This window comes from Vidua macroura, chromosome 9 (assembly GCF_024509145.1).
Source record: "Vidua macroura isolate BioBank_ID:100142 chromosome 9, ASM2450914v1, whole genome shotgun sequence".
Lineage (NCBI taxonomy): Eukaryota > Metazoa > Chordata > Aves > Passeriformes > Viduidae > Vidua > Vidua macroura.
This window is the reverse complement of record NC_071579.1, coordinates 17746063-17758460: the sequence shown is the minus strand read 5'-3', so window position 1 is coordinate 17758460 and position 12398 is coordinate 17746063. Positions and strand designations below refer to the sequence as shown.

Genomic DNA, 12398 nt, shown 5'->3' with positions numbered 1-12398 from the left:
ATCTGTTTCAAGGAAAGAATATTATTCTAGGGAAGAATATTATTCCTTAGCTTCCCTTAAATACTATACAGATGACTAATCACTGTGGCACCCATGAAAGACATGTCAGGTAAAGTAAACATTCTGAAAAGAATGAACCCTTGAGCTATCCCTGCCAAATACTCTTACCTGGAACTGTCACAATGATTGTGGTGCAACCAAAGAAGAAGCCTCTGATGACTGAGGAGTTATCTGAATAAAACTGCTTGGTGAGTAGAAAAAAGCCTACTGCCAGTTAGTCTAAAGCAGTGCCATTTAATAGAAATGATAGAACCACAGGGCTGCTGGTCTTTACTATAATATTGATGCTATCAAATGCATTTCTAAAAATGTGAGTTAGAAAAAACTATTGTCTGCTTTACTTCCACTTGTTCAATTTGCTTAAAAAGTACAAATGCAATGGCTGGGTTTTGGCTGAACAACATTAGGCTGGTATGGTTTATAAGGGGCTGGAGCTAAAACTAGAACTGCAGCTCCCCCAACACCAACACAGAATAAAGGACATCCAGTGCCCTACATCCCTTCTACATCCAGATTTTATAAAACAAGTGTGTGGAACAGTGTTTTATGTTTAAGATTCCCAGGGGTGAAAAAAAATCCTGAATATTATCATGTTACTTGCAATATGAAAGAGGATGCAACTTTTTTTAGATGTGCTGAAACAATCTGTCTTAGGTGTGCTATGGCAGAAACCACTTGTTCTTTGAAGTTTTTAACAACGGTTCTTATTTGTATATCAAGCCCAACTTCTTACATCCCCTTCCTACTCTAGTGCTGGCTTCTCAATCTAAAAAGCAATCTCCCCAGATTTTAAAGTAATGTTTGCAATGTCCTCTCAATACTTTCACTTTTTCTCCCTAGCTATCTTACTTTATGTGCTTCTCCTGTATTTTGATACCAAATCCAGTCGTCTGAGTAACAATTCTGATGCCCTGAAACCTGTCATGCAACAGGTAAGGATCAAAAGAGGACCTTGTCTGAATTAATAGAAGTGTGAAGCCTAACAAATGAGATATACTGGCATTCAGCCTGTGACAGCATTCAGGAGGCCAACACCCCATCTTCCCCAGAGTCCCCACAGACCTGGGGGATTCACACTGTATACACAGCCCATAGGCAAATTAGAGAGCACAGAGGCAGTTTCAGGGACAGCAAATGCCCACAGATCTCCTAACTGACAAACAGCCTTCCATCCTGAACTTCTTCTGTCAAAACTGAACTCCATCCTGTCACCAACAGATCACTGGTGGAGAACAAAAGAACTCAAAGCAAAATATGTGGGTTAGAAGAGAGCTCACTTTACCTGGCTACAAAACTGAATTCACAGCAGTTGAATTTACACAGAGCCCCCTCACAGCCTGTCCACAATACCACAGTACAATTAAATACAATACCTCTGACAGGTAAGTAACTGATGTCCCAGTAGTAGGATTAAAATTCCTACTTTCTCAGGGCAAAGTAAAAATATACAAACCAACAAACAAAAAAAGGCCACTTAAAATGGGTATATTCTTTCTCCTCCTGCCACAATTCCTTCCAATAGTTCTTCATCCATGGCTCCTTTTTATCAGGCAGTTGATATTTTCTTTTTCCTGATGTAGTCTCATATACTTTGTGGTATAGAGAGCAATGCTTTGTTTGGTCCTCACTGGCATCTGGAATATAGGCCTACAGAATGCAGCTGGGAGCTGCATATGCACAAATGCCTGTGCTGGAGCTGAAAAGAGCAAATGCACTTCAAAGGAGCAATGGAGTCACATATTGGTTGGACAAGAAGGATGCTGTGAGGAATGGTAAAAGATAATGGGAGCCATGGTTTGATTGTGACACTTATGAGAGGATTAACACAAATAATTATGCCCAGTTAGCAACAGTGTTCTCCCAGGTGGTCTGCATGTGACCAGTGTTAATAAAAGCTCCTTGGAGCAAAGAGTCCAATATGAATTTTCAGTAATTTACTCTGATATGAAAATATTTCTAATCTGATAATATGCTGCTGCCAGGAATCAGTGAGAGGAAAATATCTCAGGCCATATTTGGCATCAAGTCATTTTTGTTGTCTCACATAAACTCAAACTTGTGATCAGATACTTCTTCACAGAGCCACCTCTGAAGTACAAAATCCAGTAATATACTTCAGCAATATAGCTTCTATTACACAGTAAAGAGAAATGCAATCTCTTTACTTTTCAGCAATTTGTCTCATTACTCCCAAACTGGAGTAACAATCCCTTAAAATAACAGAATAAATCTACCCCTTTATTTGTTCTAAAGGCAGAGGAAGAAAACATCTTTCACACTCCTCTATGGCAGGAGATAGCTGCCTAGGAGACTGGAGATTGTAGGGGTGTACAAGTCCACAGAAGCGAGAAGGGAATTCACACACAAAACTGTAGCTGAGGAAACAACAGCTTGAACTCCATCTGGCATGTGAGAATGACTTGCAGACCTGGAAGCTTGTGTTTCAATGAAGAGATTCAAGAAAGAGCTAATATAGAAAAAGGCCTCATTTCTAATACACTTTTATGTCTTGGAAGTGGTCTGTCAACATTAGAATGACTTACAGCTATGTGCTGTATTCTCCAAATCTGTATTTCTCATTTTTTTAGAGCACAACCTACATCAGGGTTTCTTGATCTGCAGACTACCAACTTCATTTCAATAAATACTGTCAAAAAATTTCATATAATCAGTTGTGTCACTTACTTATGGTGTAAATATGCTTTGTGTCAGATTACCTCCTGTTCAAGAACTCTAGAAAAAACCCCACACAAACAAAACAGATAGTTAGTAATTAAACTTATTTAAATAATATATTTTCCAGCCAAGTACCCATAAAACCTTCTAGTATCATCCACCTGGCAGGATTCAAGAATAGCAAGGACACATCTATAATGAAAAGTGAATGGCTGAGCATCCTGAAATCTATTTCATATTTGATAATTGGCACCTTTCTTCCATTTAGAGATTTCATATTATGCAAATGCTTATATACTGTGAGTCAATGAAGTATAGAAAGATAAGCTTCAAGTACATTATGGACAATCAGCACCAACTAGAGCTCAGGATGCCTGTGTCTCCCTGAGCCTTTGGAAACAATCAAGGTTCATAGTGTTCATCCATTGCCTCAAGGGAAATACACATAGTTTCAGTGAGATAATACACACAAAGTGACATGAGTTTTTGTAGCAAAAGTATGACCTGCAAAGGCCTGTCCTTCATAAACCAGCTTTCAACAGTATGGTTATCAAATCCAGATTATACATTTTACAGACCCCAAATGTGCCCACATTTCAGACCCTGAAATAGAAAACCTGATTCTTACACAAGAGTATAAGAATTTGTTTATCAGTCAAGTTCAAATAAGGTTCAATAAAGGTCCAACTATGAAAGGCAGAACACTATTTCTTGAAAGTTCTGAAGCTCTGCAAGACAGAGAAGGTTCAGCAAAGGGCAACTTTAACTGGTCTCAAACACAGTCTGAGGCAGAGGGGGAGGGAGAGAGAGAGAAGGATTACAATTAAATCTTGTTACAGTGGGAAAAAAATCATCATTAGGACAGTAAAAAACTAACACTGGCGATAACTGGAGATGTTCAAAACTTAACAGGACCAGTGCTGAGGAACCTGATCCAAGCTGGCCTTGCTTTGACCTGAGAGCCTCAATTGTTGCTGACTTGCCTGAGGGCTCACAGCCTTCACCTGACACCAGGGTGGAGAGGAGCAGGCCTCTCCCTGTGGTCAGAAGAGACTGAAATCTCCTCAAGCAAGTGCAAATTTTAAGCTGGAAGAACCTTGATATTTTGTTTTGTGTATCAAAATTAATGGTGGTTCAAAGTATGTTAATGAGTAATCAAATAATTGGTAAGTTTTCTGCAGAGAAAGCCCAGACTTCCAGCAGGCAAACTGCCCCATCATAATGGCATCTTCCACCTAAAAACCACTGTGAAACAAGCAAATCATGTGCTATTTCACAGATGTATTAAACTACTTCCTGTTGTGGCTTCCTTAAAACCCAGTAAAAAGTGAGATTTGGTACAGAATAGAGACAAATACCCTGCTGTGTCTATCTGATTTCCAAACAAAAGCCCAGGGTGGAGAAGGAGGAAGGCAGTTTAAGTTCATAGTAAGTATGGCTCTACTGCTGAAATTCTGGAAACATCACATCATCTCAAATTCATTAAATCAACTTTCAGTTCCTAAATGTTCATGACAGATTGCCCTACAGGTGGCTTGGATTACCCATTCTTTGTAAGAAAGGGAAAGCTTAGCTAATATTTCCCCAGAAAATCTGAGGGCAGCCTTTGTGAAATACTTCGTGTTACTCAAGAAGGAAAAAAACACAGCTTTTGGAGAGGTGCAACACTGAGGCACACACTGTTCAAAAAGTGACTTGGCTGTGGTCTTACAGGCTGAAATAAGAGCCTGTTCACACTTCAACCTGTGATATCAGAGGACTAGGTCCCAGTAGGAATCCAGTCAGCATAATAATGCTGAAGAGAACATATTGCCTTATATGGGTTTTATATTTGCGTCTACAAACAGCTCCAGAGACTGTTAAACATAGAAATCAAACTGAAATGATCAGAATAGAATGAACTTAATAGCAGATTGAAACTCGTACTAAAGTTTTGAATTCAAGATTACAGTGAATAAAACACTAGAGTGGATTGCAGGAGAGACAACACAGAAACAAAATGAAACTAAAGGTTTAGGAAGCATCTCTCTTTCTCATTGTTTATTTCTTTTGCTACCCGACCTTCATGTTGCAGAGTTTCAGAAACCAGCATTTCACACTATCCATATTTAAAAGTGACCCCTACAGAATATTCTCAGTTTAAATAAGAGTTTGTGCTTTCTTGGTTTGTTTTGGTTTTTTTTTTCAGCTGTACCATCTGTGAAGTGCCCACCAAAGTACCAGATGAACCATGCCAGTCTTGGTTTTCAGTACCTCTCCTTTCTTCACCTTCCATGAGTCTTATATAAATTTTCCTGGCTGGAACTATAGGTAGCCTACATCATGGGATATATTTTTCCAGTACATCTTAGAATCTTAAAATTTATAACATGAAATTCAAACCAACATAAATTAGTAATTCAATCCCTATATTCCAATTTAATGAACCAGAGGTTACATTACTTTATTGTTTTGTGCCGTGGACCAATAATTTGGTTTACAGATGGAGTGTAGTTCTTTGTTAATAAATAAATGCATAAAAATAAAGGTATCCTCAATGCAATTATGCTGATATCCCTCAGGAACCAGAATGCAATTATTTAAAATATTATTTTCTTAGATTACTCTCAAGAAAATAAGGAAAGAAATATGAAATTTGTGTCCTTTTAACTTAAACTCATTTTAAGAGCATCAACAGTGATGCAGATAGTCCCCAGTGGCAACTGAGAAGCACTTAGCCAGAAAATTGTTATTGGATTACAGTTCTGGGTTCATAAAATGTGGCTAAAGATCATTTTAGACATCCATGGAATGACCCATTGTCATAACTGGTATGACAAACAAGTGACAAAGTTACTCTACTCAGCTATTTTGAGGATTTTTCTGATCACAACAGTAACTTGGGGCTGTATCAGCCTGCACAGTTTTGATTCAATTATAAAAATAACTCACAATAAGAATAATTCTAGCATAAATAATTGAATCTCTCTGGAGGAAAAGAAAAATCCCCACAAACATGTGCATATACTTTCAAGTGCTCCTGATGTATAAAGAATTGTGAAGTGACAGGGTGATCAGAAGTCAATTCCAATTGAAAATTATCTTTCAAACTAACTGGTCTTCTTTATTAAAACGAACAAGGTGAAAAGGGCACCAAAGGACACTGCATGATTTTTAGCAATGCGCAAACTGAAACCAATTAGATACCGCTAAGGTTCATACGATCCTTTTCGTTTCATTTTACAGTCTTTTTCAAACAGATGATTTCCTGGATGAGAATCCTGCCTCCCATATTTTAATCTGCTGATAAGCCCCCCCTACTGATGTGACCATATAGCAGATGCACATGTGCATACTTAAATATATGCAAACAAGAAATAAAATTCTTCACCTTCACATTGGAGGTCACCAGTGGCCACTGGCAACACAGTAAAAATCAGAACTTTAATCAAAAACCTAACATGGGATTTAATTTCCTCATGTAAGGTCTTTGTCATTTTTCTTCCCTGCCCATTACACAGTATGTCTTTGCTCATATAATTACATAATTAACATCCTCAGCACCTATTTCATCCCTTGTTAATTTTGCTAAATATAAAAACAGACATGCTCAAGGAAACAAACTTGCCAAGTGAAGAAGCATAAGCAATTTAAAAGGAAAGAAATAAATCTATTCATATCCTGATAACTGGTAGGTATTACTGAACACTACTAGGTGCTTGTAATGCACACCATGGCCTTCTGACTAGAAGTGCACATGCAAGAACTGCTTTTGCTGGACTGACAGAGATCACCTCAAAGTGTGGGTACAAGGAAATCTTGGTTTTGTTTTTCTGTAAGCAATGTCGAAGGTTGTAGCACCAAAGGGTAGGCATGGCAGTGGATAAATCACACCGGTTTCATAACACCATTGGTTCCCAAATCTTTTTTTCTAAAATTCAAAAGGATTGGGATGGGTGGGTGAAGAGAGGGAGATAAACTTGGCAGCTAAAAGCCCTTAAGATTTTTGCATTTTATTCCACAGTCCAAATTCACATTTAGCTCCCATTGCTCTATGATGATCATCATAATTCAATTTGAAGATATGAGTTTGAAGATTAGGGTCCTGCAAAGGGTTCCTCCTTCACACCTTTGCCATGAAAGAAGAGAGCAAGTAGCAGAAAGAATTGGTAATCAAATAAAAGAATTAGTAAATTTCCCAAAGCTTTAATTGATTCATCCTTGGCAAATAATTTGGCAATTTTATTTCTTCCTCCACACTGTCCAAAAAGTAATTCTGTCCATCCTTGTGAAAAAAGGAAAATTTCAGATGGGTTCCATTTAGTGGGGTGGTAGAGACCAGATCTTTGCTCATCCTAACATACAGATCTTCACATATAAGACCAGATTTTAAAACTGTTACTTGCAAAAAAAAAAAATTACTTTGTTCCCTGAATGATACTACCAGGTCATGGAGGGTGGTGTTATTAAATGCAAGGAAGGGGATCACTAACTGTTGTTTGCATCACAGACATACTTTTAAACTTACTGCTTCCATAGAGGATACTGTCTCTCTATGCAGATGCATAATATCATTTGATCCAGCAGCTTACAAACAGAACTCAAAAGTCCTTCTCAGAGTTAGCACTGAACTTGTTTTGTGACATTCACTAGCTACTACAATCCTGAATTATACCAAGCTTTGTCCCCCAGTATACAATGCTGACCTGCTTATCCCTAGACTTCTATTTAATTATCCAAAAGTGCACAAGAAAGCGGAGAGTCCAGTTTGAGCCCGATGATGTCTCAGCAATTTCTCCTTCCAGCACATACTATTTCAACAGCCAGTGATCACTGGAGTTAAAGTGCACACAAGCAGCTGAATAGGATGCAATTCTTATTCTTATGATGAATATCAGGGTCAGAGGTGAGTGCCAGATAACACATAGCAGATGTGGAGGGAGTAGAAGGAATTCTGTTTACTTTGGGTGACCACCTACGTTTCAAGGGAGGTGGAGGGAAGCTAAAACTGCAAGATAAAGACTGTTTAAAGGATGGCATTGTACAACATTTTGCAGGACAAAGGCATACACTTGCATATAAGCACAAACTATAGTTGAAATGTAAGACACAGTGTGGCTCAAATTAACCACCTATGGAATGTGACTCTTCATTAAACAAATAAGAGAAATCTTTTGAAAACATACCTCATATCATATGATTACTTCAGTTGATATTGAAAAGTTCCATTTCTCTTTGAGTTGCCTGTATTTCTTTCCATTTCAGATATTAGAAGCAATGCAGCCTTACAAAGGGGAAATGGAGAAAGTCTGAACTCAGCCTGAGGGTAGTTCTAGATAGCCACTGAGAAGACTGCAAAATGCAGATGACAGCACATTTACAATCTTTCATTATGGGACAAGAAAGTACTGCAAGTTAATGCTAGCTGCTTGGGCTTAGATCATCAGTCCAGACTGTGCAGAAGGGACATGAAACTGCTCCAAACAGATAGGAGGTGATTCTCACAAAGATGATGCATGGAACTGGAGATCTAAAAAAATTCTTCAAGTTGGTAAAACTATCAGCAGCCATTTAGCTGCTCAGCTTTTCACAGCCCATGGCAAGGGATGAGGAAGCTTCACCTCAGTACCATCAGCTGCTAACTTCCAAGCAGCAAGGAGGCAGCTACTGTGAGAGACAGGTGAGAAGACTGATCACTTCAGTTATACCAATGAGTTTACTGTACAATCAATGACCTTTATTTCCCCTGCTCCCTCTTCCTCTCACAAAGAAATCATGAAAATCATTAAGCATCTTGATGTTTTCCATATGGATGTTTCTACAAGTTATAAGGTTGAAGTGGGCCAGTTAGGAGAACTTAAAATCATCAGAAAACACTGGAAAGGAGAAAGGGGGCAGGGACAGCAGCATTTTTATAAAAGGAAAAAACAAAAACAAAACCCCCCACAAAAACCAAACCAAAAAACCAAAAACAAACACAAAAAAAAACCCAAAACCCCACCTTCAAACTAAACCATCCAGGGTCAAGTTGCATTTTCCAACATTCTACAGGCATCCATTTCCTAGACTACTGCAAGACTTCGTGAAGGTTGTCTCAATAAAGTCTCAGCAAACAAATGGATAGGTTTGGTTGAAAATCTTGCCTCAAATCATTATATATAATTTTTAAATAGGCCTAATAGTTACATTCATATAATATGATTCAGTCAGTTCTCAAAATGGAATAAATGGGACTGTCATTGTAATTTTTAACAAGTACTTCTAGAAAAACTAATAGAGACTAGTAATCTCTAGAAGAACAGATCTCAGAAACCAGTTCAATCCAAGGAAGGAAAAACAAATTAAAGTAATTCCATCACAGACATGTCCACCAGTTAGCCTGATAACTTTCTAAATTAGTTGTTACATTTATTTCGTTATAAGCTTTGGTCTGGATGTTGAGAATTCAATCTGTTTTTTTACAAGTGAAGTATACAGCAAGGAAGTAAGTTTGGCAAATGGTCTCTGAACAACTCTGAACTCTGAAGATACAGTAGTACAACATTTTTAAAGATATACACAGCCTCATTTAGAAGATGGATTGAAATGGAATATGGAGGGCAATTTAAGTAAAAAATCAGGATCAGGCCCAAAGTCAGCATCCTAACATGTGAGCACAGACTACCAAGCCACAGGTTGGAATCTGTGCTATTTATATTGCTGAAGCAGTGCAGGAAGCTTACACAACTTCAGGTCTCCAAAAGCATGTGCTGTTCTTTCATTGTTTGCAGAATATTTTGTGAAGTGCCACCAATTCCTGTGCTGATACAGGTTAATTTACAGGTTTCTTATCTGAACCACAAAATACAAGTATCACAGACTGTCTTTGACATCCTGTGTGGACAAGTTTTCTGTTCCCTCCCTGTCCAGAAATTTCATCGTCTTCATGCCTCTCCGTAAAGCCCTGAGATGTCATATTTTAGTTAGAATATGAACTTTCTAGAGCAGAAACCTTGCCTTTACTTGTTAGTAACTCACTTGGTACACTATTGGCATTACATAATATCAAAGAATTTGAACAATAGTAAATAGGAAAGGCCTCTGTGCTATTTTTCCACCACAGCCATCAATCTTACTCAGAGTACTTGCATTACAAAAAACTCTAGGCAAACACTTGCAAACTAAACCTTACCCTTAAGTTTGCCAAGCATCTCAAGCTAGAGAGGCAACTGAATCTAACCTTCAGTATACTCAAGGCAAGTGAATCCTTTAAACCAGTTCAGGTAAAATATTCACAGTGTCTCTTTCACAGACCTGCATTAGCATCTGAATCAACATCATCTCATTTGTATGCCTTTCACACCATTTTAAACTACAACTGTTTCAAACCATAGCCACAGTGGACCTAAGAGATGCTAAGATGTCTCAGCTCCTAAAGCTAAGGAGAGTTAAAGAACAAGATACCTCATAGGTCTTTCTCAACATCTCATACAAGCTAGCCTTTGGCAATCAGCTGCTCTGATGTATGGTGGTATTTAACTGTCTCTCATTTTCTTGCTCTCTGAGTTTGTAAACTCTGCTTATAAGAAATTTGTGGAATTGAAATAAAACTAAGGGAAGAGTTCCATACTCTCAACAGTCTGGTGCCATATGGGGCAGCACACAGTGCTGAAGGTAAGCAAACTGGAAGAGAAAATGTGCAAATTCCTCTTGCCATTTGCATCCAAGCAAAATCTTCTGGTAAGCAATCAAATTATTTTAAGTTACAAAAGTGCAACAGAACATCACATCTCATCTATTCTTCTCAAAAGATAAAGCTTTCTTTTGCCTCTAATTAAAAAGATTAATAAAGTAACAGAACACATCAGGTTTGCATCAATCATTGCCCATGTGGTTCTTATTACTGTAATTAAAAGTTATCTGTTCAAAATTGTTGGATGAAAGTGCCATGATCTGCAATTGAAAACACATTGAAGGGAGTTATCCACCTTACTTGACTGTTTTAAGACAGTCAAATTTAAGAACACTGTGAAGTGTTCATTAAAAAAGTCTTAAAGGCAATTTGTCAGTAAAAGTGTCCTATGAACCCTCTATTGAAGAATTTGAATAGTGTTAAGGCCTTTGTTAAAAAAATTAATTGAATGAATGAAGATTTTTCTAAAATAAGTTATTTAAAACTGGGACAATGTAATTCAAGTTTTTATCTTCAGGGCTCTCTTTAGGTCCTGTATATATTGGGACTGCTCATTTACCCTAGGGTTGAATCTTTTAATGTGTTTAGATTTTCACACTGAGTGGGCCAAATTTCAAATAATCCTGAACAAACCTGATTCTTCTGCTGACATGTCAACCCATATTTCACATAAAATAATGCTCAATTTTGACATCCAGCTTGCACAATATATGGGATTTGGAAAATGGGTGATCAAAACAGAGATTTTTTGCATATGCAGAACTGTAAACTTACAAATCTGTTAAACAGAAATGTACTGCAAATAGAATGTATAATTTAATTACAATACCTTTCATTCAGACATTAGTGTACCAGTTTTAACATCAAGCTAATTACATCAAAGCTAGTAGCATGCTTAAAACCAATGCTTTTTAAAGCTTTCTTTGTATAATGCAACTTAAAAGGGTTTTTCCCCCACTCTCTTTTTTATCTTCACTGAATGCAAGATTTACATTTTGGCATAGCAGACAGTGACTTCATGGAGTCCTTTTCAAAACTGTTCACGGTGTAAAACCTTTGTAAAACCTTTGAGAAAGGTTTACTGGATACCATTAAAAATATTTAATGAGCAGAAAGGTATCTCCTGTAACATAAAGAAGAAGCTTGTTATTTAATAAATCATAGGAAAACACCAAAGGGTGTTAAAGAAGAACTGGTTTGGGTTTTATTGTGAAAAAGAAAAAAAAAATTCCTGCCATCTTTATTTACATTTGAACTCTGCTACCCATTTCCTTCTGCAGCTTGTGAAATCCAGTAGTCTCTTGCATCTTCTTTCCAGTTACCAACAGACACCTTGACCCATGCTCATTGGATTTATATGACAGTGCATTTATATGACAAGAAAAGAACAGTCTGTCGCTAAAGGCTATTTAGAAAACTGAGACTGCAATTTGCCCAACAATTCTCAGCTATAAAAAACAAATTTAATTTAAAATTTTGCTCAGATAGAATTCTCCAACTCTCAGGAAAAAAAAATAACAAGGAACACAAAATGAGAGAAGTGCAGACTTTTTAAGCAAGACTATGGGAAGAAAGTGGCATAACATATTGACTGTATGTCTCTAAAATTTCCTATAGAAAAACAGGAATCAAAGAAAGTGTGAAGAAAAAAGAGCAGTGATGCTGAATATGACAAAAAGCTTGTTTATGTTTAATACATAGGAGGAATTGTTCAAGGACAGTTAAATGTGACCCATTTAATACACCAAGGTCTCACATACCCATGGTACTCTGCTGAGTAAGTGCTGATCATGCAAATTAAGGCTGCCTGGGGATACACAGTGCTTTTCAGTTGCAGTTTGAATTTTTCAAGTTCTCAAAAAACTTTTAGAGATGTGGATACGTGTTACTGGGTCACTAGGGCTACTTCCATTTCTGCAGTTGTTGCCTCATTTGGAAAATTCATTTTGTCTGACATTCTTGAGTCTTCTGGCACACAAATCCATTTTCAGTAATATAAAAATATAATTAC

General features: G+C 37.4%; 1 protein-coding gene across 11 annotated transcripts in view; it reads right to left on the bottom strand.

Annotated features, from left to right (window-relative positions):
• LOC128811770 (uncharacterized) overlaps positions 1–12398 on the bottom strand; it is a 499902-nt gene that overhangs the window by 165344 nt on the left and 322160 nt on the right. For all 11 annotated transcript variants that reach the window (XR_008438457.1, XR_008438456.1, XR_008438459.1 and 8 more), the window contains one exon: positions 2746–2793. The gene's annotated coding sequence lies outside the window, so the exon portion shown is untranslated. The remainder of the gene's footprint in view (positions 1–2745; positions 2794–12398) is intronic.